Raw genomic sequence first — 7,029 nt, 5'->3', positions numbered from 1 at the left:
TAGAATGATAAAGAGGGAGAAATTGAGAATAATGGCTTGTTTGAAAGAGGGGAAAATGGTAATGTCACAAAAGAAGTGATCAGAGCAACTGGTATAAAAGCTTCCTTGTTAGGAAATAAAATGAGGGAAAGAAAAAGTGCAAATGGTCTCTCTGTGACATAGGTGGCAAGTAACTTGGAATGTTTTACACTGTTTTTAAACTCGACTGAAGAAACAGGAAGTTATTAGATTGGAATCATTGTGTCAACTGAAAGGAATTTCATTACGCTTCAAACATTGAAATAAATATGTAAAAATCAGCTCTCAAAATATGCTTTTTTACATTCCTATTATGGTATGCTGCATTTGATATGATGCAAACAGCACTTCCCTGTGGATTTATAGTGTAAAAAAAAATCTGTACTACGATTTCGCTCGAACATTCTATTGAGAAAACATCTGCAGGATGGAAAATGACATTGCTTTAGTAGGGATGTCGAACATTAGCAGTTGAGCGTTACACATGTGTTTGCATATCATCCAGATGGGCAGAGGTGATTTGACATTCCAAATGACTTGGTTTTGTCTGGCAAAGAGTGTAGCAAGACACAGCAAGTCCACTGTGCAGAGCAGATACATCTAAAATGCATTCTGGGTAGCGCTGCCAAACATTAAGTATTTTCACACTCATAAAAGAACCCTTGTGTGAGCTTTTTTTTCAGAATCAGAATGAGCTTTATTGCCAGGTATGTTTTCACATACAAAGAATTTGTTTTCATGACAGAAGCTTCCGCAGTGCAACAGAATGACAGCGACAGAACAAAAAACACAGATAATAAAAGAAGAATAAAAAAAAGAAAAGAAAATAGAACAAGTAAATAAGGAATAACAATATATAAATTGACAATTATATGTGCAGGTATATTACAATTTCTGTAGGTAAGTACGTCTACACTTTCAAAAGGGGTCATTTAGGCTCTAAGAACTGACTGGCTAGTTGACTGGCAAACCAAAACGGAAAATGAGGAGGAGAACGGAAAGAAACAGACAGCTGAACTCAGCTGCACTCAAACTGAAGTATTCCTAGAATGAACATGATAGCTGTTCAGGGGCTACAGTGAATACAGAAGCACTTCTCAAACTATTTCAAAGATTATCACGTTTTTTCAAAGTTGACAAACTGGTGCTAAAATCCATGTAATATTGAAATGATTATACGATTAACTGATATGTAACACTTTAATTCTATATATGTATATTTTTACAAATACAAACAAAATAGTACAAAAATAAACACTTCTGAGGGCACAGTGAATACTGCCATTTATATGAAAGAAGATTCATATAATCTTCATGGTGATCAACTTGTATGCAAGTGCAACATTTCCAGATTTAACAATAATGCTGGAGCCATCATCATGAACACCTTTATCACAGCAGACAAAACATATGTGCAGATTATAGCAGAAATATTGTTACAAATCACTACTGCTTCTTGAAATTAATAACTAACTGAAACTACTTATTGAGAGGAACATTCATTGATTATAAAATTGGAATTGAAAGTGCTTTAGTGGTGTTTATGGAATAGCACACACTCTTTGATGTATAGTGTAACTAAAATAGGTATCCTGAGCAATCGCACTGCTCTCTGTGACAAACGTATAGCTCTGTAAACATTAAAACCGACTGGCTGTTAGACATCAATGTGTAACCAACCAAAGGACTCAGTTTGAGCATTTGGATTGCTTACATCATGTTTGCTGATATGTCATTAGTGGGCAGGATTTTGGACATAAGAGGCAGTCAAATTCAGAAGCTAAGGCTGGTGGAAGTTACCAAAACAGATAATATCACTTACAGTGCCTTTAACTTGTGGAATGTCAGTGGTGCCAAAAAATAGCCCTGGACTCTGGGTAGAGCATTTGAAGAACTATAATTTCTTCTTGTCTTAAATGGGAGCAGTGCTTACAACACCCCAATGTGCTCTTAAATTCTGTGGTGCACAGAATTTTGACTGAAAGAGCTTCATTTCAGCAGGTCTTCGTTGGCATACTAATCTGTCGAAAATATCAACGTTCATTGGAAACCAAAAGGATGGTGGTTCGTCTTACACATTGAATGCTTAAAGGGGTCCTATTATGCTCTTTTACAATGTCTTGAATTTGTTTTGGGGGTGTACTAGAACATGATCTCATGCTTGGTGGTTCGAAAAACGCATAATTTTTTACATAATTTACATTATTACAATACCTTTCTCCCCATCCTGGCACAAACGGCTCAATTAGTTCTGGATTCGATGAAGGCCTGCCTTCCGAAAAACGAAATGTGATGTGATTGGTTAGCTGTTCCAGTGCGTTGTGATTGGCGAACAGCTTAGAAGGTGTTTCAGTACTGCCCCGCCCCTTGCCAAAGCAGCAAGTTCCGTCTGCTCCGGTTTAGTTATGGATGGCGTCAATATTGCCATATCAATTTGAGCCAGATTCAGACCCAGAGAATATTGAACAAGACGATCGCGCAGAACCTTTGCATGCACGGATATTGCAAGACATATTAGAGTGGTAACGGTATTGTTTTTTTTTGGGGGGCTAAATCACATTTTAGATAGGATGTCAACAACCGCTTAAAAAAACTACATTTACTATGAACAGATAAGTGCATATGTATTATTTTTATTGTTATTTAATTCTAACATTATAACATGAATTGCAGTGAAACTGTTATACAGTTGAATTTATTTATACCATAGTCCAATGTTTCCCAGGCGGGATATATATGCAAACTCATTCTCTGCCAGCAGGAGGCGCTGTTGGAGTGGTAGAGATCAAGGTTTCCCCAATATGTGCAGATTATAGCAGAAATATTGTTACAAATCACTACTGCTTCTTGAAATTAATAACTAACTGAAACTACTTATTGAGAGGAACATTCATTGATTATAAAATTGGAATTGAAAGTGCTTTAGTGGTGTTTATGGAATAGCACACACTCTTTGATGTATAGTGTAACTAAAATAGGTATCCTGAGCAATCGCACTGCTCTCTGTGACAAACGTATAGCTCTGTAAACATTAAAACCGACTGGCTGTTAGACATCAATGTGTAACCAACCAAAGGACTCAGTTTGAGCATTTGGATTGCTTACATCATGTTTGCTGATATGTCATTAGTGGGCAGGATTTTGGACATAAGAGGCAGTCAAATTCAGAAGCTAAGGCTGGTGGAAGTTACCAAAACAGATAATATCACTTACAGTGCCTTTAACTTGTGGAATGTCAGTGGTGCCAAAAAATAGCCCTGGACTCTGGGTAGAGCATTTGAAGAACTATAATTTCTTCTTGTCTTAAATGGGAGCAGTGCTTACAACACCCCAATGTGCTCTTAAATTCTGTGGTGCACAGAATTTTGACTGAAAGAGCTTCATTTCAGCAGGTCTTCGTTGGCATACTAATCTGTCGAAAATATCAACGTTCATTGGAAACCAAAAGGATGGTGGTTCGTCTTACACATTGAATGCTTAAAGGGGTCCTATTATGCTCTTTTACAATGTCTTGAATTTGTTTTGGGGGTGTACTAGAACATGATCTCATGCTTGGTGGTTCGAAAAACGCATAATTTTTTACATAATTTACATTATTACAATACCTTTCTCCCCATCCTGGCACAAACGGCTCAATTAGTTCTGGATTCGATGAAGGCCTGCCTTCCGAAAAACGAAATGTGATGTGATTGGTTAGCTGTTCCAGTGCGTTGTGATTGGCGAACAGCTTAGAAGGTGTTTCAGTACTGCCCCGCCCCTTGCCAAAGCAGCAAGTTCCGTCTGCTCCGGTTTAGTTATGGATGGCGTCAATATTGCCATATCAATTTGAGCCAGATTCAGACCCAGAGAATATTGAACAAGACGATCGCGCAGAACCTTTGCATGCACGGATATTGCAAGACATATTAGAGTGGTAACGGTATTGTTTTTTTTTGGGGGGCTAAATCACATTTTAGATAGGATGTCAACAACCGCTTAAAAAAACTACATTTACTATGAACAGATAAGTGCATATGTATTATTTTTATTGTTATTTAATTCTAACATTATAACATGAATTGCAGTGAAACTGTTATACAGTTGAATTTATTTATACCATAGTCCAATGTTTCCCAGGCGGGATATATATGCAAACTCATTCTCTGCCAGCAGGAGGCGCTGTTGGAGTGGTAGAGATCAAGGTTTCCCCACTAACGGCTGTACACAAAGCAGCGCTCCGCTCAAAAAAAACACTGCTTTATCGAGAAGGGTCTGGCTGCAGCCTCGCACTTGCACTCTCAGACACTTGTGCTTCTGCTAGCGACGTCCCTTGCAGGCTTTACATTACACCATGTTAAGTGTTTATGTTTTTCTACAGGAGGAAAGCGCTTAACGAGAGACTTTGCGTTCATATTCTGCTGTTCTGTGGCCATGGATTTGCGGGTCTTGTCTTTTTCTTGCAGGACCCTGTATGTTATAGTACTAAATTAGTTTTAATCGTTTAATCACCACAGCGTCTTGTCTCCATTGGCAACATGCACGATTTGTGTCGATTGCAAGTGACGTCGCAGGTATCGGAGAGTGCAAGTGGCGATTGCAAGTGACATTGTAATTTAGTTTCTTTTTTCTTGTCTTCACCACCTGGCTACTGTTGTACAATTTTGAGAGATTCAAGCAAAAAGTAATCAATAAATAGACCAAAATTAAAAAAATAAAAGACTGCAAGTGACGTCGCTAGCGGAAGCGCATGTGTCTAAGAGTACAAGTCTGAGAGTGCAAGTGCACGGCTGCAGCTAGACCCTCTTGGCTTTATCAGACATTATATGCAAGATTAAATGAAAATGACATCCAATTTTCTGTAGACAGTCGGTTTCCTTCAGAAATACAGTGATATAAAAACACTCAATCAATGGGAAACACTGTACACTGTAACGTTACGAAATTGTAACATACATATTTACATACATAATTATTCAGGTGCATGTGTAATAACTTGCGAAAACTTGAGGCTACAGCAGCACTTCTTCATCGTCCTCTTGTCTTATGCACTCAACCAAGCGTTCTAACCACGACCTTGCCCCTCCCCACGCCCCAACCATTCGAATTTCCTTAGGCAGGAATTATTTTAATGATATTATAATGAGCCGCTTTGGGATATCACAAAACCCGGAAAACAAATGCTGTAGTCCAAACGAGCCATTCATTGTAGTTCTTGAAAAGTGATCTTTAAAAACGAAATATCTCCCTTTGGAGTGGACTTTGAGATTTGTAACTTTGTAGATACACACTACACGCTGACTAAAATTCAAAAAGTGAAAAAGCATAATAGGACCCCTTTAAGCTCCATTTGTCAAGAGTTCATAGGTACTACTTTAATCCCATGGGCATTAATGTATGTGAGCAAGACTTTGGCTCTTCTCTCAATCACATCAATGAGTTTTTCAATGCCTTGACGGCCACCCTGACTGTCCCAGTACTGCTGGTCGAGAAACAGCGATTGCAGGAGCTTTTCCCTGAGACGCTGAGACCTCAACACTGACACAGACTGATCTGGTAGCCTGAAAGGGAAAAAGTATTAAAGGAATATAGTAATGCACTCAAAAATTATTAAAACAAACTGTAATAACTTGCGAAAACTTGAGGCTACAGCAGCACTTCTTCATCGTCCTCTTGTCTTATGCACTCAACCAAGCGTTCTAACCACGACCTTGCCCCTCCCCACGCCCCAACCATTCGAATTTCCTTAGGCAGGAATTATTTTAATGATATTATAATGAGCCGCTTTGGGATATCACAAAACCCGGAAAACAAATGCTGTAGTCCAAACGAGCCATTCATTGTAGTTCTTGAAAAGTGATCTTTAAAAACGAAATATCTCCCTTTGGAGTGGACTTTGAGATTTGTAACTTTGTAGATACACACTACACGCTGACTAAAATTCAAAAAGTGAAAAAGCATAATAGGACCCCTTTAAGCTCCATTTGTCAAGAGTTCATAGGTACTACTTTAATCCCATGGGCATTAATGTATGTGAGCAAGACTTTGGCTCTTCTCTCAATCACATCAATGAGTTTTTCAATGCCTTGACGGCCACCCTGACTGTCCCAGTACTGCTGGTCGAGAAACAGCGATTGCAGGAGCTTTTCCCTGAGACGCTGAGACCTCAACACTGACACAGACTGATCTGGTAGCCTGAAAGGGAAAAAGTATTAAAGGAATATAGTAATGCACTCAAAAATTATTAAAACAAACTATGTTTGGAGGAAATAACCACATTTAAAAAAAAAAGTACAACATACAATATCATTTATATACTGTTTTAACAACCCCCTTAAACTAAATTCTATTGCTAACAGACATTATGTAATACCCAGCTCTAATGCAGATAACGTGCAAGCAGTGATACTCAAACACAGCAATGGCCCATCATTTTTTTATTTATTTTTTTGACTTATGTTATTGCACAAGTAAGCTTGCGTTCCCAGAGGTATCACATTAGCAGCATTGCCAGCAGACTCCCTTAGCTCAGACAGCATGTGTCAGATTGTTGGCGTATGTATTTGCTTACGTCTTCAGTGCTGTTGTGGAGGTGTTGGCTTACTGAAAGGCCAAACTTGTGGCCTCACAGAAATGAATTCTTAGTTGCAGTCTTAGCTGCAGCAATTACAAACCTCCTCAGATTGTCCAGTAAGAGTGAGAAAAGAGGACGCCCAAAATTATAATTTATTTAAACCATAATGTCTATGTAAACCCGATAAACTGTGGACTTGTAATTTAATCAAACAAACTGTAAGAAATTAATTAGAGTTTGTAAGCTTGAATTTTCAGTTAACTACACTCTTAAAAATAAAGGTGCTTCACGATGCCATAGAGCATGAATGAGCCAACTGTTCCGAAGCCGGATCAGCTGAGATAACAGTCCCAAATGAGAAAGAATGTCGTTTGTCCTTACGCCTACTGTGCAAACGCGAGAGACTAGAACGCTGTCATTGCAAACTACACATAACTAATAGTCACCTTTTCCACGTAATA

Source organism: Sinocyclocheilus grahami, unplaced genomic scaffold (assembly GCF_001515645.1).
Source record: "Sinocyclocheilus grahami isolate Dianchi unplaced genomic scaffold, SAMN03320097.WGS_v1.1 scaffold502.1, whole genome shotgun sequence".
NCBI classification, from domain to species: domain Eukaryota; kingdom Metazoa; phylum Chordata; class Actinopteri; order Cypriniformes; family Cyprinidae; genus Sinocyclocheilus; species Sinocyclocheilus grahami.
The sequence above is the reverse complement of the archived record's forward strand: the minus strand, read 5'-3'. Positions refer to the sequence as shown.